Source organism: Notamacropus eugenii, chromosome 6 (assembly GCF_028372415.1).
Source record: "Notamacropus eugenii isolate mMacEug1 chromosome 6, mMacEug1.pri_v2, whole genome shotgun sequence".
Taxonomy (NCBI): domain Eukaryota; kingdom Metazoa; phylum Chordata; class Mammalia; order Diprotodontia; family Macropodidae; genus Notamacropus; species Notamacropus eugenii.
The window spans coordinates 223,487,403-223,509,016 of NC_092877.1; the positions used below are offsets into that span (position 1 = coordinate 223,487,403).

A 21,614-nucleotide genomic window follows, 5' to 3' on the forward strand; every position below is an offset into this window, starting at 1 on the left:
ATTCTATACCTCATGTTAAAGCTAATTATTCCTTTATTTCCAAAACAATAACTTCATTAAAACATATTATTCCATAGTAAATGATTATGTGTTTGTATTCTCTATAGCTGTCTTTGAATTTTGTACTCATCTTCTGCGCTAGGGATTCAGCTTTGTATGGACACTTGTAATCAAGGAATAACATCTTACTTGAAAGATTTTAACATTTATGCATTTAACATCTATAAACAAAATTCAAATTATTCATTTTGTGTAACATTAGGTATAATTTAGGGCAGCCTCTTGATTTTGCAGATGAAAAACGTTGGAGTTCAGTGAGGCTTGTGGCTTCTTGGCCAAGGTCACACAGCTAGCTAGAAGAAGATTGTTCCTTCTACATCTGCTTGGGGCACAGTTGTTAACATTTAGATAACACTTAGTATGTGGAAGTGTCTGATGCCAGATTTGAACTCAGGTATACCTGATTCCAGGCTGCCCCAAAGTGACACAAATAATTTTGGCGTTGGATACTTCCTAGTTGTATGACCCTGAGCAGGTCACTTAACTTCTGTCTGCCCTATTTCCTTTCCTGTAAAATAGGGATAATAACACCTACCTCCTAATGTTGCTGTGAAGACCAAATGAGATAATAATTATGAAGCCTTTAGTGGAGTTCTTTGTCATTAGTGATAACATTATTGATAGGAGAGCTTTTTATTGTGTTTCATAGGCTAGGCACATAGACTGAAATGAATAGAAAGCTGGGCATGGAGTTGGGGAGACGTAGATTCATGTTCTAGTCTGCTTCCAGCTATGTGGCCTTAAGCAGGACATAGAGTCATAGATACAAAATTAGAAGGGCACCTAATTCAAATCATTTCATTTCACAGATGAGGAAACTAAGGCTGAGTCAGTTTAGTGCCTTACCCAAGCCACATAAGTAAAAAAGCATGAAAGGAAAAATTTGAACTCAGGTCTTTAGCTTTAGACAGCTCCCTAGGACTTATCTCCTGAAAAATACTACTGTGATCTTACAGCTGGAAAAGATTTCAGAGACTATCACAACCCTCTCATTTTTTTTTTAAGTTGAAGAAATTGAGGGAATGGGTTATAATCTAGGTTGGTAGATGGAATCTCTATAGCTAAAGATCTGTATTCTCTCCATCCTACTCTTATGTTCAGTATATACTTCTGTATATCCCTTTACACAGAAAACAAAGCTATGTCTTCCTTATTGCTTTCAGAATCTTTTAATCAGCCAAATATGGACAAATTCAGGAATACTGACTCACAAAGTATACTGTACTAGGTGTTGTGAGTGAATCAGTCAGTTCTTTACCAAAGGGTATTCAGATCTGGAGGCATTTCAGGTATGCCTCTGTGATGTATGCTCTGTACATGCAAGAGCTGCTTCTTGGAAGCAGGACTGATAACGAGCATAGAATAGTCGCAGAATTATGTCAGTCAGTCAGTAAAGCATTTATTAAGCATCTACTATGTGCTGACACTGTGCTAAGCTCAGTCTGGAATGCTCTCTCTCTTCCTCTCTCTCTCTCTTATTCTCACTCTCTCCACCCTTTGCAGTCACTGGGTTTCTTCAAGACAGTTCAAGCACCATCATCTCTAAGAGACCTTTCATGGTCTCCCCCAGCTTTTAGTGCTTTCTCATCCAAGGCTACCTTGTGTTGGCTTAGTATGTGTCTTACACATGTTGCCTCCCCCTGAGAGAAGGCAAACTCCTTTAGGGCAGAGGATATTTGATTTTTATGTTTATATGCCTAGCATTTTACAGAGTCCATGGCACAATTATCATTCAGTTGTTCAGTTGCGTCTGATTTTTCATGACCCATGGACACAGCACACCAATCTCTTCTATCCTCCATCATCTTCAGAAGTCTATCCAAGCTCATGTTCATTGCTTCTATGATGCTCTCTATCCATCTCATTCTCTGCTGTCCCCTTTTCCTTTCTCTTTTAAGCTTTGTCAACATCAGGGTCTTTTCCAGTGAGTCCTGTCTTCTCATTATAGGACTAAAGTATTTAAGCTTCAACTTCAGTATTGTTAAAATAAAAATAAATGTAAATTTTCTTTCATAATTTAAACTTCCTGATAAATCTAACTGAAACCTTCCACTTGAAATCTAAAGGTCTGCTTGGTTTGACTTTAATAGAACAAGATGCTCTGAACCTTCTGTGACCTTACCCTCACTCCAACCCCCATCTACCCTGAATAAACTGATCACCTGGGATCTCCTCATTACGTTGTTTAACTGAGTCTTGGACACTCAACACCCTCCCCAATCCCTCAGCCTTCTCTCCTTTATGAGTGGAGGGCTGGAGGAGAAAGAACTAAACTTTTCCTGAAGCCTTCCTTTATGGAGGGCCAGACCTGGACTCTCCAACTCTTCCTCCACTTTCCATCTGTGGATCTGCTAAGTTTAAGCTCCTCAAGAGCAGAAAATGTCTTTATTAACTGCATCCCAAGCACTTAGCACACAGTGTGGCACACAGTAGGCTTTTAAAAGCTTCTCCATCTTTGGTTGCAAAGTATATGGCATATATCAGGAAATGAATAAATGCTTATTGCTTGATTAAGAATACATCTAGCGAAAGAGTGAGTAAAGTCAAGGGAAAAGATACTCAATTGTTCGATATACCGTCAGCAGAATGGAAGATAAGCCTTGTCTTTCAGAGAAAATTCTATAAATTCTTTAAACAATTTTTAAATGCTTGCTGTGATTTATTTTTATTTTAACAATAGCCTCATTGAAGTTGCAGAGTTTTGGTTTTAATAGATTGAAGGGGGTATAAAGTAATAAAAATGTTTCCAGTTTTGAATCGGTCAGTAATGAAATGGACCTATGATTTCATTGGTATAAGGAGCTACCAGAGGGGGAACTTTTTCTACCAGTGCAGATTGTTGTTTGCTCTGCAACTGTCTTGGAGAGTTGTTTGGAACACTGAGAATCAGTGACTTGCCCAGCATTATACGTGTGTTTCAGTTAGACCTTGAACACAGGTTCCCTTGAAAGCTGACTCTCTATCCACTATCCCACATTCAGGAGCATCATATTTATACGATAACAGTTTAGATGGTTTGAACATCAATGAAGCTTATTTTAGTTTTGCGATTTCCCAGAGAATGGCGATCAACATTGTCCATTGTCCAATTCTTGCCCTCACTTCTACCCCTTACTCCATACATGATTCTAAAGTGCAAAGTTTGGTCAATTGCCCATTATACATAAAATGGAAGTTCCTTCCTAGAAGATCAGAGTAGTTTAGTAAGAAAGTCAACTTTGGATAATGGTTATCTGAAGGAAGGTCCCCACGGAGTGATGGCAAGGAATTTGGTGTTCTTAACAAAGATGTCAGACACAGAACCAAAAAGCTAAATTCCTAGCCAGGCTGTCTTTTATATTTTTAATAAACTACTAGGGAGGAAGCAAAACCCCCACTTTTTGTGTTTAGTAATTTAGGGGGTTGACTTGTGATGCTTTCTGTCTCTGCACACCAGGGCAGATGGCAGCATGCCTTCTGTGTTTGGGGGAGTTTGATTTCTCTCTTTCTCTTAGTGTTACTGTTTTACTTTCAATCATTTTGCTTGAAATGTAATTGATGAGCACATTGACAGCAGCAGAGAAGAAAATGGACAGGGTAATATCTACATTTAGGATGTTATGAAACATTTTTTCCCCCAAGAGTAAGTGCTTACTCTTGTAAGCACAATGAGGTACTTAACAGGTGGCCTAGGAGACCACCTGTCTAAATGACTACACTTTCAGAGCATGCTAAATGTATTTTCTAGAAGCTAAATGCCTTTGGGAGCTCTGTTCAGTGGCCACTTGTTTAATATGATCACTGTCAGCTTACAAAGGGCATTAACTTCTAACCCCTTTAAGGACAGCAGTAGTCCAAAATCCAGAATACTATGCTTTATGAAGGCTTCTCACTTCCTGTAAATTCCCCCTTTCCATCATTTTTGAGTTGATCCTATCTACATCCTCCTATTGTCAACTTTTTCTATTACATTTCTACATTTCTACTACTTCTACTACTTCTTCAGTACAGAAACCATGTTGTACTTATTTTTATATATCTACCACCTAGCTGCTATAATATACATGAGATGTTATATATGTATATATGCATATATATGTATACATACATATGTGTATATATGTATATATAATATATAGTTGTATATATTGTATATGTATATGTATGTATATACAATGCATATGCATATGTATATACAATACACACATATATACATACACATTGAATAACCATGTATTATATGGTATATATTAAATATGCCACATATAATATTTTATATAATATACCATATAAAATATATACCACATATTATATATGTACCATATATGTACCATATATGTACCATATAACAAAAAGTTTTACACATATTATCTCATTTCAAAAAATTTATGAGATGTTACTATTTTATAGATGAGGAAAACTGAGACTAGATCCATGATTTCATTGGTCAAGCCAACTCTTGGATGAAGAAACTTGCTATTTCCATTTGAGGAAGTACTTTCTCAGTAACTTGTGGTCTTGGAAAGTCGTCACAAGTACTGGAAAGTTATGGATCTTGTCCAGAGTCACACAGTATATATCCAAGGTGGGATTTGAATTCAGATCTGTCCAGGCTTTAAGGCTGACTCTTTAGCCATTGCATTAGACAATGATCTTGAATTCAGTTGAGATCCTTTAAGGGGTTGTAGGTATCACAGGAAAATACTCAAAGATCCCCAACCACAATATTTCAGTCTCATTAGGGTTTTCTGTAGAATATAGGCAGGAATAAATTAGGGTCACCTGCTGTGTGAGCTCCCTCACAACTGCTTATTTTGCAAGGGCAACACCAACAGACAAAAACAAATATTGCCTTCCCTCTTATCAACTTTCCTCCTCTACATTCTATCTCTACCGGTCTTCTCCTTTCATTCACATGTCCACAAGTCTAATTCAAGTCCTCGTTACTTATCACTTGAACTATTTAAATAGTTGCCTAATTAGATTCTCAGCTTTCAGTCTTTCTCCTCTTTAATACATCTTCCAGATAAATGCCAAAATCATCAGGTCTGATCATGTCACTTAGCTATTCAAAAATCTTTCAGAGCTTTCCATTGCCTCTAGAATAAAATAAAATTCCTTAGCTTAGCATTTAAAATCTTTCATCAGGTAGATCCTGCCAATTTTTCAAGGTTGTTTCACATTATTCCCCTTCATGGATTTTATATTACAGCCAAACTAATCTACTCAATGTTCTCTAATCTTAATATTCTATCTTCAATTTCATCATGACTAGAATGTACTTCTTCTTCCTCTCTATTTCTTAGAAATCCTCCATTCATTCAAGGCTCAGTTCCACTTCCCATTAGAAGCCTTTCCTGCTACTGTGCCAATTGTAGTTAATCTTCACTTAAATTATATACATCGATAAATGTGTACATGTTATATCCCCACAGTAGAACGTAAGATGCTTGAGTTCAGGGTTTATTTTATTTTGTGTGTCTCCAGCCAGTAGCACAGTACCTTGAACACAATAGGTACTTGTGAAAAGATTGTTGGATTGGTCTGTGTATATGGTACTGTACTAATCATTTTACAAACTGATTTAAATAGACGTAGTCCCAAGCCTCTATAATGAATAATCTATGATAGATATTAATTACCTGGATGGATATATTAAAGACATAAATCAACAGATATACACACTACATTAAGCCAATTAAATAAACACATTATTAAATGGAAAGGCTTTTAGTGATTTCACTGTGGTTAATGTGCATCTTTGTCAAAGATATGGTATTCCACTCCCTAAATGATCTTTAATTAACCAGTAAGAGGCAGTGCTCTGACTTCTTTCTTTGTGTTCACAAGCAGATTGCAATTTATCAAATTCTACTTAGTGGATTTAGATTAAGCACAATCTCTTAAAAAAATTATTTTTCTTTTCAAAGATGAAGAAAACTCTTTCAGATGAGTCAGTCAGTCATCTTAGTAGGATGATATCCAAGTGGGACAATTGAAGGCAAAAAGTAGAATCCTATGGTAGTATTGAGATGAGACCTACAGACTATTCCCCAGTCATAGGGTGATGGATTTAGAGTGGAAAAGGAGCTTAGAGGCCATCTAAGTCCAAGCTTTGCATCTTAAAGATCAGAAAAATGAGGATCAGAAAGTTAAATTGAGCTGCCTAAAACACAGGGCAACTAGATGGCACAGTGGATAGAGCACCAAGTCTGGAGTCAAGAAGGCATGAGTTCTAATTTGGCCTTAGATACTAGCTGTATGACCCTAGGCAAGTCACTGAACCTCAGTTTTCTCATCCAGTAAAAACGAACTGGAGAAGAAAAAGGCAAGAGTTTTTCTTTTGCAAAGAAAACCCTAAATAAGGTCATAAGGAGTCAGATATTACTGAAATGACTGAACAACAACAAGGTTACAGAAGTAGTTAGTGAGAGTGTCAGGATTTGAACCTCCAGATGCAGTACTGTTTTCTGATCTGCTTTGTTTCCATGTAGTGAGTTAGGTCTGGAGTCCACAAGTTGTGACTGATAAATGGAACATAGAAGAAGCCAAAAGAAAATCCCTCAATGAAGCCAGGGACAAGGCCACAAGAGGATAGCTCCAAAACCAGTGAAGGTAGTTGGAATCTACTATGCTTAGCTTAATCCAAAGCAAGGCAGTCAGGGTGTTATTGTGGAAAGTATGTACTACAATAAGAATTTCCTGGAGAACAATAGAGTTGTCTTTAATATTCTGAATGGCTTTTGGTTTCAGCACAGTTCTAGACATGAACAATATGTTATAGGATTCAGGTAAAGAAAAAATGGGCTTGTTCAGAATAGCAAAAAAATTCAACGATAATTTCTAAAATAGATTTTCACAACCGTTACTTGAAAATAGATTTCCATAAGCCATTATCTCAGTTGTCTAGCATCTGTTTAAAAATAAGGTTAAAAAATGGAAAGATCTTGGCAATGTGGCAGTTGATAAAAAGTAATTTAAAAATACCTGTAAGAAATTGAAAAATTGTACAGCATTCAAGCTAAATATTCACCCTTACAACATCACTGTGGGTTGCCATATATATGCAAAGTATTATAGTTTTCACAGAAGAGGCAAGAAGTTGTTAAGTGGGGGCTAAGCAGTAGTAACTCAGAGAGCTAACACGCTTGGTTCTATCTTTATGAAATGAGTGAGCTGGTTCTGGCCAGTTTATTAGCCTCTGGGATGTTTATCAATAGTGTGTGTGTGTGTGTGTGTGTGTGTGTGTGTGTGTGTGTGTGTGTGGTCAGAGGATGGTGGTGCTCCTCCTTAATGCACATTAAGGGCAAAATACAATTATATCATATTCCAAAGCATTTAAAAGTAAAAATGGATTCCAGATGGCTTGCTTGTTGGCTCATCATTTCCTTTCCTAGACCAGTATATAACAAAATTCTTATTGTAGACCATGTTTATATTCATTTAATGATCTTCTTGTGTCATTCGTTAGTCCATCAGGAGTGCATGGGGTATTCAGGGATGACTAGTACCTCTGATGTGACTAAGCCCATTTCAGGGTTGTTCATCTACCTTTGGTGTCCACCTTCACCCAACTCTTAGCTGTAGCTCCAAGAAGCTGTGGGATGTGCAGCAGCCACACCCCAGTAAAATCATCTCAGCAGACAAGCTAAACCAGGTTGAGGGTAACTGACAGGCCTCAATCCCATAGGTGAATTAGGGGAATGTCTATCCCAAGCATGTGAAGACTTACTCCAGTGGAATGGGTGGTTGAGAACAATTTGTTCCAATGGCCTTGAAGGCAGTTGAAGCATGTGCAGTGGAGCCCTTAGAGCTTGATCAGACATCAAAGATGCCAAGGCCTTCCACTGCATCCTGGCACCTCATCATCGTCTTCCTAAGTTTTCTCTTGCTACTGGACTTTGATGACTCTAGAAGAGAGAGTGAGGCTGATGATTTTGTGCAGCTCTGCCTCACGTAAGTCCAACTGTTGCTCCTCCTTCATCCTTGAAGAGGATTTACATGCAAGTCAAGACATCATCTATTGGTCCTCTTTGAAAACAAAAGATGATCAACAGCAACCACTTGTATGTCACTTTGTCCTAATAACCCACCTTCTTTCCTATCCCTCCCTGATCCCCAAACTCAAATCAAGCTTGGATATCTAGGATATAGGCATGGAAAAATGGTTATTACCTGGCCCCTCCTATATACTATTGTTCCCTCTGTTTATGCCCTTCTGTTAGACCTCATTCTTTCCCAAATCAACAGATGATAACAGTCAACAAACATTTATTATTTACTTATTATGTATCAACGAACATGTCCAGTGTTATATTAATCTTTTGTCCCCTCCCTCATACCTAATTCCTCACAAGACAACCCTGTGGCAATCTAGTTTGCTCTCTTTCCAATAGTCTTTTCCTTTGCACTTTGTTCAATTTTATCCTCATATTCTGGTCTACTAGTGCTTCTCAACTTAGTCTGAGCACAAGCTTCTGGACTTCTTCAGAGTTACGGCTATATAGCCCATTGCTCTTCCTCTCAATTTTAGTTCTCTATTCCTTCTGGGTAAGTAGGTGGCACAGTGGATAGATAGAGTGCTAAATCTGGAGGAACTGACTTCAAATGTGACTCTTACCAGATGTGTTACCCTGGAAGTCACTAAACCTCTGTCTGCATCAGTTTTCTCCTCCGTTAAAGGGGGATTAGTAACAGCAAACACTTCCCAGAGTTGTTATGAGGATCATATGAGATAGTAATTGGAAAACACTTTATATAGTGCCCAGCTATTATGCATGATTAACCTGAACCTTATTGAATTTTCTTACATCTATATCAACACACACACACACATACACACACACATACACACACACACACATGCCCCGCACCACACACACACACCCCTATAACCCTGAAATCAATTGAGCTCACCATCTTCTGCTGTTAATAGAACACCTAAGCCCTTACACCTTGACATTCTGTGCATCACTTTGCAGTCCTCTCTTAAATTTCAACTTATTAGTCAAATACACCATTTATAGTTAAATCTAAGATTCCCTGGAGAGATTATGCTCAAGAAAGAAGAATTTGTCATGCTATCATGGGTGGGTGTTCATCAGGGAACGTGTAGCATTCACCACGGATTTTCAAGCTCTTAATAAAAAGGTAAATATGTCTTTGAACTGACAGGGAATAGTCCAGTTAGAGTTGCAGAGTTTTTTTGTTTTGATGGGTTGAAGGGTATATGATAAAGTAACAAAAAAAAGAATTCCCATTATAGATATGTCACTAATTTGGAAAGCTTTGAAAGAATTCTTTGCTGAAATACCTTTGCATTTGTTGATGATGAACTCTCTCTGTTTCAGGTAGGAGGCAGACAGATTCCCAGCAAGTTCCAGTTCATATGATCAGGGGCAACAGATTTCATTTTCCCCAGTGGTAGATGGGAATGATGTGATCCAAAGTCCTATTTTTGTACAAATTTGGTTTTTCATGTTTTTGCCTTTTGAATTGGGTGGAGAAGACAGTGGTGAGACATAAAGTTGGTGAGGTAGTGAGGATTAAGGAATTTAATGCCAAGTTTTACTTGTAAATAGCAATATGAACAGCCCCACCCAGATTGCAAGGTCCAGGGAAGTGACTTATAGGCACCACGTATTTTCCAAAGGCGATAACATTGACTATATGCTACCTCCTTACATACATTTTCTTTTCATTTATTTATTGTTGTTGTTATTTTTCAAGCCTTTAACAAGGTATTTTTCATTTACGGAATGGAAAGGGAGTCCTTCCAGCAACCAATTTAAAGAATGCATTCTCAGAGGCTCATAATGAAGATTGTCGTAGCTTTGTTTTCAAAGGTCATGAATTATACGCACGATGAAGCATTGTTGATGTTATATACGTGTATGTGTATATATATATATATATACATATACATACATATATAATATATACACAATATATACAGATATATGTATATATATATATTTTAAAAATGATCAGTATAACAAGATAACTTTTATTTTGAATTTTATAAATAGAAAACAGATAAATTAAAAAAGGTCTAAATCTTAGGAAGAAATGCATTTAAATGGTTGGTGAGGGGAACCAGCTAGCTTTGGGCTGGAAATAAGGAGCCTGGGACTCTAAGCCTACCTCTGCTATTAACTGTCCTTGAGTAAGTTGCTTTAACTCCATGACCCTCAACTCCCTTATCTATAAAATGATTGGACTTTGGAATACTTTGGCACCTATGATTCTATGAAGTTGTATATGGAGAGGATCAGATGGAAGTATCCACACTCTCCAACTGAAGGAAGAGGGATAAGAGAAATTGGTGGAAGATTGTTTGACGTAATTGGATTTGATTGACTTTTAAGGCCACTGTGATGCAGGATGCCTGGAACCCTATTTCCCTGAGCCCCATTCCAGTACACTTGTCTATATTTTATATTCCCCTAAATAGATGGTGAGGCAAAGATACCTATGAGTGAGTCTTTTAGAGGGACTTGGAAGAACATAATAGTAAATGGGGCATCAACTCTATCTGGTAATACATATTTATTTGCCAGGCTCAGGGCATTTTATGAGGTTCTTGCTTCAGTGCTGAGGGTTTCAGAGACAGGTAAGGCCATGGGCATATCAGGGGCAGAGAAGTCTGAGTCTTGATAGAACAGAGACCATGAGATGCTGTGGAACCATCTTACTGTAATGCTTATTCTTATAATTGGTACTAGGAGAATCACAAAAATTTCCATTCTTTCCCATAACCCAAGTGTAGACAGTCAGTCTAATTGCATATATCTAATTCCTGTTTTAAATAGAGCAATAGTCTAAAATAAAATATTGAACTTTAGAGTCGGCTGTCTTCTGTGATCCTGTGTTTTAGGAGATAAGAGATAGACTATAGCCTAAAAAGAGTTTCTGCTTCTGGTAGGGGATGGTCTGATAAATGAATTGAATGTACAGTCTGTGTTACATGTGAGTAATACTTCCTTTACTACTCTTCTATCTAATCCAATTAAATTTCTTAGAAATATAACTTACAATGCTTAGGTGGAATCTTTTGATAATGATCCTGCTTTTTATGTATTATGCTATGCTATCACTTTAGTTAGTTGTTACACATATTAAAGCAGGATTAACCATTTATCCAGTTAATAGTTAAGACACAGTTTTGACCCAATAGTGTGAAAATAATATAAAAGTGTGAGAGGCGATATGACATAGTGAATGAGAACTGGCCTCATGGTCAGGTAAACCTGAGTTAAAGACCCACTTCTGACATATACTGACTATATGATCCTCAGTAAGTTACAATTTCTCAGGGTGCTAGCCTAAGAGCAGGTATTAATGGGAGGCAGTTTCTCACTAGGAATGACCTATACTGATACTATAATGAAATCCTAAGTCAAGAAAAAATGGTATGTACATATATGTGTGTGTACATGTATGTATGCATATATACACACATCACACATAAAATATGTGTAAATATACACATATATATGTAATATTTAATATCTACAGACATATGAAGAAATAGATGGTAGGATAGGTGAATGAATGTGCTGCAATCTGCATTGTTAGAAGGAATATCCCACTTAAGAGATTACAGATCCATTTGAGCATACTATAAAAAGAAATTTAAATTTATATATGAATTTTATTTGTAATCATAGTTTTATCTAATTACTGTTATTGAATTAATTTATTAGAATACTATTTGTAAATGACTTTGATCAGAACACTACAGAATTTAGACAGGCATATTTATAGATCATTTGTTCCAGCTACCTTATTTTATATAAAAGTGAAGTCCATAACATTTAGGTGATTTGCCTAAGGGAACAAAATAAGGGAATACAAAAACGAACCTAGAATTCTGGTCCCCTGAGTTCGTCTCCCATGCCCTTGCCTGCATACTTGTGTTCCCATAGATAGATTGTGAAGCAAAGATATCTATGTCACTGAGTGCTAGTAACAACTCTGTCACTAGCTGTCTAACTCTAGGCAGGTCACCTCATCCCTCTGGTACTCCATTTCTTCATGAGGGAAGTCTCTTTTAGCTCAAAAAATATTTGTGGTTCTATGTGATAAGCATTTTTAATAAGTAAAGCAACAAATAACTGAAAATAAGGAATGTTTGTGTTAAATGAGTCAAAAGAGTATATTTAGAGAAATCGCAAGTCAAGTCATGAAAGTGATATTATCAGGTGGGACAATAACAATAGATATTTAAAGGTTAGTTTAAGGTTTGAAAAGTGCTTCATGTACATCAGAGGTGTCATATGTGGCCTGTAAAAATCCTCAGCAATCAGATTAAAATGTAATTGGAAAATACTTGATAAATAAGCAAAACACAATACAACATCGATGATATTAATTTGTAGTTTTCTAAGTCAATATATGGAACAGGGATCTGGTTGCTTTTTTTTTTTTGAGTTTGATTCTACTGATGTACATTATCTCATTTTAGCCTTGCAACAATCCTGTGAGGTAGTATTCCCATTTTATAGGAGTAAATTGGTCTGAGAAATTAAGTAGTCACATAAGTAGCAAGTATAAGGAGTGGAATATGAATCCAGATCTCATTGAGTTTAGGTCTATTACTCAGTCACCATTCTATAGGATCATAATCAGGATATCCTGTAGAATGAACATTCTATGATTTTGTTATCACTTTATGAAGGACATAAGCCCTCAGGAACTATTTGAATGAAAGGAAGGAGGATTCTTGTAAGCTAGGGACCCAAAGTATTATAGGTATCAGTTTTAACCTGAGAAGAGGCTTGAGTGTGACAGTGTGATGAAATGAATGTTGACTAAATTTTGGGAAAGATATTAAAAACTTAAGGGTCAAATATAAAGGGTAGAGAGTATCCTGATAAAACATCTTTGGAGTAGGGTCTTACTGCTGCTCCAAAAAAATGATTGGCGCCAATTTCAAGCCCTGAAGAGAATGTTATGTTGAAAATGACATTTGGTAACTTTGTACTGAATAGTCAATTACCTTAATATTTTAGGTAATGGGGAGTTCAGTGAAAAGAAAGAAAAAGAAGAAGGAGAGAAGAAAGTGAAAAAGATGAGGTTTGAATAATAAACAGTTTCAGTCTAAGGATGTGCCAGTGGATAATGGAATGGAAAGTACAAATTTGGGAGATGCTGTTAAAACATTGCTGCCAATTGACTTGGTAGTAATCTAATGACCAGAAATTCACTGTATCTAAAGATTAATCTAAAGATTACTGTAAGTGAAGCTATCCTGGGTTTCTCTTCTGGGAAAATAAGTTTTGTTTTGATAGCATAATGTAATTAAAGCAAAGGAATCAGGGAAGCCCTGACCCTACTCTACTCTGAAGACTTGATCCATCTACCAGAAGCATAAGAGAGGCGATGCTTGACATCTGAAGAACCATGGAGCAGGGTTAGGAGGTGAGCAAGGTCCCCCTGCAACATTTACCAAAACCTAGTCTAGAAGTGAAATGGAATGGCGGGGCCAAAGGCTGCGGTGATTTTCAGGAGATGTCAAGAGATGTAGTGCCTGTGGAAGGGCCAGTTGGTTGTTCATTTGTTACCCTATGCAAAGCACTTTTATAGCAATGAAAATAATAGCTAAAATTTATATAGCGTTTTATGTTTTTATATTATATATTTATGTATATTTATATTATATTATATATAATATGTTTATGTTATGTATTTTATAAGAGCTCATTTGATCCTCCACAACAACCCAGTTATCATGCTCATTTTAAAGTTGAGAGAACTGAGGCTGATAGAGGTCAAAACTCTTGCTTGAGGTTAGATAGCTAATAAGTGCTTAACACAAGATTTATATGCACTTCTTCCTGGGTCCAAATCCAGCTCATCAGGCACTGGACTTTTAAGCTGTGACATAAAAGGATAGCAAATAATTTAAAAAAAAAACTGTAATCCCAATAAATTAGGATTATTCCTTGAGAAAAATTTAGCTTATATAATTATTCTCAATCTCACCTTTGAACAAATTCAATCCTGTTTTTATCATTTGTATAAACATATGCCTTTTAGTCATTTTTGGCTCAGACCTCTGCTGAATTTTATGAAAGGCACATATTGAACAGGTGGTGATTCTTCAAATTTCCATTTGGTCAGGAGTAGATATAAGGAAGGAAATTGTGTGTTGTAGATTAATTCCGTCTCATGCTGATATTTCTCATAAATTCTTTTCCCTATAAGCACCCATAGTAAAAAGATAAGTTGTGCGCTATTTTTAGTCAGGTTGAATATATTTTTGAATGCCTCCGTCCAAAGGTCCCTCAGCATGGGACTGGACTCCACCATATGTCCATGGATGCTACATTTCCGTTTGGATAATGCACTGTAGTTAAATCCCATGTGTTCACTTAGGAAAGAGGAAGAAAGCAAGTTGTTACAAGCTGTTATACTGAAAAGCTCTCCTTTTTTCTGAATGCCAGAATTCAAATTAGCTCACATGCTCCTTTACGCCCCTTACTTAAATGAATACTCGTCAGTTTCCATTTACCTCATGGCTTGTCCTGGCACTTGTTTCCAATGAGGACATATTCAAAAGCAAAGAAAACTAAAACAAATTAAAAAGCAAGCAAAACTAAAATTAACTCCCTAGATAGATTTTTTTTAAAAATTTTGAGTGTTCACAGACTTAATGGTGTAATTTCTTATTTTAAAGACTTCCTTGTACTCCTGGTCCTACAGCGAAATATACTTCATTTCATGTATTAGAAAACAACTACTTTATTCTCTCTGATGCAAGTACCACTTTGATTCACTGAGCTATTATCTGATGCTAATCCTGATTATGTACCACTTATTGCCTTGTTACTCTTAAACTATAGGTGTCCTTAGACCAGCCAATGATGTAAATGACTTGTGTTAGCTAATGACAAGTATTTGTTGCTACTGCTAATTTTGCCATCATATATTTCCATCTACACATAACGTATATATGCATATGTATTCATATTTGTGTATGAAAGGCAACAGGGTATAGTGGATAAAACCATGACTTAGTATCAGGAAAATTTGAGTTCAAGTCCTATCTCCTATTAGAATATCGACTACCAATATTTTAAAAATGAGAAACAGAGATGTTACATGATGGAACTTTTATATTGAAAAGATTTAGAAGAGGTGAGGAGGGGCTATGTTATTAGGGTAGAAAGAGAGGATCCTGACCTGTGTTAAGAAATTGGAGAGGGGATGAATGTGCATAGAAATGAATCCTGAATGCGTGGGACTAAGTAAAAGATTTCTGCCTCTTCTGAAGAAGATGGAACTGGATCATGTAAAAAGCCTGCAGTTTTTTGTCCTTTAAAGTATATGATGTGGATCCAGATATCCAGTCAGGTGAGAGATCATCCACTAAAGTAAGTGGAAGAGACTAGAAGAAGCTTTTGGAGATCTGCTGTCTTCCTGGTACATATATCTAAGACTTGATTGAGAGTCTTTTAAGACATAAATCCTGATGACTATTGCCCACTTCTGGGAATCAAATGGGGAAAATTGATGCTGGCAGAAGGAAAATAGAAAACACCACTGAAGATCACCAAGACTTAGGCAAGAAATTACATACCTTAGGGACACAAGTGAAATTTTAACCAATGCCAATTGAAAGCAAGGGTTTCAGAAGATAAAGGGAAATTTGGAAAGTGGTTGATAAGTTACCTGAGAATAGGTCTTGGATTTCTGAACCATGACTTGAAATTTATAAATGACCTGCTTCTGGTCAGATATAGAGTGAACAAAACAACAAATAGAACATTTCTATGTGCCTGAGCTCCAAAGGATTTTAACCAGAAAAAAAAGGAGGGAGAAAACTGTTTATGTTGATCCACGATTGCTAGCACAGACAGCAACTGTAAGGAAAGAAACACACTGTAGGGTCACCAAGAAATTCACAAGAGAAAAGATCTAAGAAAGGATCCAGTAAAAACCAATCCGTGACGTCAGATATCCCAAAACAAATAAGCAAACTAAGCATAAAATGCAGATTAAAGTGATGACACTAACGCTGGAAGGTAAATTTTATCTCATAGGTATCTTTGAGCCTAGGTGGGATTAGATCCATGACTTAGAATAAGATTAAAGACCAAAGGAATGATGGAGCTGGAGTTGAGTATTAATGTCTGTTAAGAACATATATTCATGTAATGAGAAGCATTTGGGCCAATATCAGCAGAGGCAGAGATAGAAGCAGTTTTATCATAAGAAATTTTCTTTTCTTCCTATGATTCTTCTACTTCTACTTCTACCTATGATTCTACTTCTCCTGTGGTATTTTAGGTCTTGAGGTTTTGTCTATACTTTCTCTGAACTCTGTGAATTTTTTTTCCCTAAAGTCTGAAAGTTATATTGAATGACCTGATTAAAGAAGCTTTATTTTGTTTTCTGTAAAGCTATGTTGGGAAATAAAAAGCTATATTTGGAAATAGTAGAAGGTCAAAGAAGAGATAAGACCATTCTATAGGGTGGATAACTGAAAATAACTGAGAAAGAAAGTGAACCTACTCAAGTCTGGTTTTGCATCTGCTTTCTCTTTTAGATAGAATGATCTCTGGATTGGAAAATTGAGAACAAATATGGCTAATATGTTAGTAAAGTAAGTATGGGCATAGGAGGAGATTGCCTACCAGGGATACTGAAGAAAAAAGTAGACATGATTACTGGCCCACTGGATCTTTGAAAGAATAGAAAACAGGCTGAAGGAAGAAAGAGAAGGGTAAATATTGTCCCAATTTTTTTAAAAGGGGAAGAAAGCAAACTATGAATAAACCAATGCGGTTGACTTAGATCCCTGTTAAAATTCTAGAATGCACCATTAAAGTTAGTATATCTAGAAAAATAAGTAGTTGCAAAACACTTGCATAGTTTCATTGAAAATAGATCATGCCAAATCAACCTCATTTCCCTTTTTCACACTGTTACTAGATTGGTGATTCAGGGGAATGGAAATATAATTTAGTAAATCATTTAATAAAGTCTTGTGCTATTATTGTAGACAATATGGAGATGTGTAAGCCATAAGGTAATAGAGTTAGGTGGATATGGAACTGGTTGGATGACCAAACTGAAGAGTCATTAATGGCTTAATGTCATTTTGGAAGGAGGTTTCTAGTCCTGTGTTCCCAGGGATCTATAGTGGGTCTTCTGCTGTTTAACCTTCTAGTCAGTGATGCAAGTAAAATTATAAATTTTATGCTTTTCAATTTTTCAGCTATCCAAGAGTGGGGAACCTGTGGCCTCAAGGCCACATGTGACCCTCTAGGTCCCCAAGTGTGGCCCTTAATAAAAGGATTTGTTCTGTAAAACTTGGACTCAGTCAAAAGGCTGCACCCAAGGACCTAGAAGGCCACATGTGGCCCAAAGGCCGCAGGTTCCCTACCCCTGGACTATATAGATTTTGGAGGGATAGCTAAAACATTGAATATCATAGGATCTAAAAAAGATTTTGGCAGACAAGAACAAAGACAAGTACAAGTTAATAGGAAGGTACATAAAATCTTATACTGGGGCTCCAAAAATCAACTTCTCAAGTATTTAGCTATGCGATTGGACAACAATTCATCTAAGTGTACAGCAGGCTCAATGTGAGTTAGCAGAATGAAATGACAGGCAATGAAGCTCGTGTGACCTTAGACTGTCTAGTGTTCTTATCTGTTTTTAGCCTATGAACTCATACTCATAAACGTCTTCAAATGTCAGCCTCTCATTAAACATTTCTGAATTTGTGACCTTATTTGGAGCTTTCTTGGCAGGTACTGGAGTAGTTTGCCATTTCCTTCTCCAGTTCATTTTAAAGATGAGGAAACTGAGGCAAACAGGATCACACAGCTAATAAAGTGTCTGAGGCCAGATTTGAACTCAGGAAAAGCATTCTATCCATTGTACCACCTAGATATTGTGCCAGATATTGTGCTAAGCAAAAAGACAGTCCTTGGCCTAAAGAAACTCACAGTCTAATGGAGATGGCCAAGAAACAAATGTGTATGTGTGTGTGTGTGTATACACATATATATATATATACACACATATATATATATACACATACACACACACACACACACACACACACATATATATATATATATATATACATATATATATGCTACATACAGGAAAAAATTAGAAGAGAAAAGGCACTAGAATTAATAGGGGTTGAAAAAGATGGAATTTTAGTTGGAACTAGAAGGCAACCAGGGAAGTCAGTAGATAGAGATGAGGAGGGAGAACATTCCAGGCCTGGAGGATAGCTGGAGAAAATGTCTGGAGCTAAGAGATGTGGTATTTTGTGCCATGAACAATAAGGAGACCATTGTCACTAGACTGGTAGGGAGTAAGCTGTAAGACAACTGGAAGGTAGGGAGGTGGGGTTAAGTTATGAAGAGATTTGAACACCAAACCAGATTTTGTTTTTTATGTTGGAGGTGATTAGAAACCACTGGAGTTTATTGAGTAGGAGACTGATGGAGTCAGACCCAGGCTTAAGGAAGATTTTGGCAGGTGAGTGGAGGATGGATTGGGGTGGGGAGAGAACTGAAGCAGGTAGACCCAGCAAACATGAGTTAACATGCCAGGGCTGTAGCAGTATAAGAGACAAGGGGGCATGTATAAAAAGATGTTGCAAAGGTAAGGTGGATGGGCCTTGACAACAGATTGGATCCGAGGGGGTAAGAATGAAGTGATAGCCTGGAGGACAGTTTTGCTCCTGACAATAATAGCAAAGTTAAGACCAAGAAGTGGTTTAGGGGGAAAGAAGAGTTCCTTTTTGAACATGTTGAGTTTAAGATGTCTACGGGACATCAAGTTCAAGATGTCTGAAAAATAGCTGGCGATGTAACATTAGAGCAGTATACGTACCAAGGAGCAGCAGTGAGGATTACACAAAAGAAGAGATGTAGGAACCATAGATGAAAGTTCTACAGAAGCAGATTTAGGCTTGATATAAGGGAGAAAACTGTTCCTAACAACTGGAACTAGAAGGGATATTTCTCATTTAATATATAGGAAGACTGAGACAAAAAGAGAGGGAGAGATTTATCCAAGGTCATAAAGTGTCAGTCACAAAGACAGAACTTACATTGTGCTTTTCAGAATTGAATTTACACCATCTCTTATTTCCTTATGTGAACTCATGGGACCTACACATTTCTCAGAAAAGTCCAGATTGCTGCAATATATAACATCCGGTTTCTTGTTTAACCACTTTGTTTAAGAAAAAGGTGATGTAATATAACCTTACTAAGTTTATAGTGTATCCAAGGTTGAAAGGGACAGGAGGGGGAAATGTAGATTCAAACCTGACCTTCTTATCCAGTTTGCAAAATTGGCCATTCTTAAACAGAAGAATCTCACAGTTCAGATAATTTTATATCTATATCTCTCCTTAGGCAGCTAGATGGTACAATGGATAGAGCTCTGAAATTAGAGACCAGAAAGCCTAAATTCAGATCCTACCTCAGGCACATCATATCTGTGTGACTCTGGGAAAGTCATTTCACCTCAGTTTGCTCATCTGTAAAATGGGAATACTAATAACATTTATGGGACAGGATTATTGTGAGGATTAAATTATATAACAAACCATTTTGAAAATATTAAAGTGATATATAAATGCTAGTTACCATTATATGTACATGTATTAATGTTGACTATCTACAAGAGTTGTACAAAATGAATATAGAAAAGCGTCATGTATATCACAGATATGAAAGTTGCATATTGATATGAAAGATGTATATTGAGGTTTATCCTCTATATGTCTTTAAAAAAATTCCATCTCCAATAGGTGACTTAAATGCATTTTAGAATAAATTCCAAGGCATTGAATTAGACACACAGCTTTATTTTATTTATTTTTTAGAGAATAGACTAATAATTTAACTTTTGTGATCATTCAGCCTAAATTATGTTTTAAAGTAAATTTTTACTGATTTTTTTTGCATCACTACAAATTCCCTACATCTCTCCCACTTTTGCTCACATAATGCCATCCTTTACAGCAAGTAATGTTTTTTAAAGACCAGCAAAAAAAAAAAAACAGTAGGAAAAAAATGGAATTAATGACCATTACATTGAAAAAGTTTGAACATACAAACAATGTAAAGCACTTACAGACCTCCTCCCTCTGCAAATAGGTGTTTCTTTTCACATCTCTTGAGCAATGCTTTTTCTTTGTAATTTTGCTAAAGTCATTTTTGGTTTTGTGTGTAGTTTTTTCCACTTACTATTGTTACAGTCATCGTACATGTCGTTTACTAGGCTTTGCTTACTTCACTTTCTATCAGTTCATATTGGTTTTCCCGTGCTTCTCTGTACTTGTTATTTCCTGCAGAACAGTAATGTTCTTCATATTCTTGTGACACAACTTGTTTAGCTGATCCCCAGCATATATCTCCATTGTTTTCAATTCTTTACTATCACAAAAAGTGTTGCTATAAATGTTTTGTTAGATGTGGAGATTTTCTTCTCAATGGCCTCCTTGGGATATAAACCTAGTAGTGAAAATTCTTGGTCAAAAGATGTAAACATTTTAGTCACTTCATTTGCATAATTCCAAATTGCTTTCCAAAATGATTGTACTAATTCTCACTAGTTGCCAAAAAAGCTCTAGTGTGCCTCTCTTCCCATAATCCTTCAAGTTTTGACTGTTCCCATCTTTTGTCCTCTTTGCCAATTTGTGGAGCCTGAAGTGAAACCTCAAGATAATTTTGTCTTGTATTTCTCTTATTAGCATTAATTTGGAGCCTTCTTGCATATGATTGTTAATAGTTTGTATTCTTTTTAGAACTTTGTGTTCATAGTCATATTACGCATATATACATACATACCTACACGTATTTATGTGCATACATAATAAATATATATATACTCACATATATGTGCGCATATAAATACAATTTATGTATCTTAGATACCAAACCCTATCAGAGATATTTGGCACAAAGATGTTTTTCCTCATTCACTTGCTTCCTTTCTTATCCTAGGTGCATTAACCTCTTTTTTTTTTTTGTTCAGAAGCATTTCAACTTCATTGTAATCAAAGCTTCTGTTTTATCTTTTGTAATTGCCTCTATTCATTGTTTAAGAAAAAAAAAATCTTCCTGTAACCATAAAAGGCATATGACCTGCTTCTCTCCTAATTTTATGATAGTATTTTCTTTAATATTAATGTCATGTATCCATGAAAAATGTATTGTGGAATATAGTGTGGGATGTTAATCTAAGCCTAATTCTTATCATACTGTTTGCTAGAAATTTTTATTGAATAAGGAGTTTTTAAGTTTAAGTTGCTAATATTGAGAATGCGATAACAGGTGAAGCTATATGGTTATGTGGTCTCTTCAAGATCACGAAATTTAAAATGTCAGGTGATCCAGATGGCAGTAAGAAAATACACAGGATGTGTGTGTGTGTGTGTGTGTGTGTGTGTGTGTGTATGTGTGTTTACTAGGCTCCTACACAGGCTATTGAGAAATGCACAAGGAATTTAATCAGAGGGATGTATATATAATCAGAAAGGGAGGAAAGTCAGTCATTTAGCTAGAGTAGGGGATGACTTCTGAGTA

General features: G+C 36.3%; 1 protein-coding gene across 1 annotated transcript in view; it reads left to right on the forward strand.

Annotated features, from left to right (window-relative positions):
* Positions 1-21,614, forward strand: part of FGF14 (fibroblast growth factor 14) — an 855,245-nt gene that overhangs the window by 157,655 nt on the left and 675,976 nt on the right. The gene's annotated exons all lie outside the window — the stretch shown is intronic.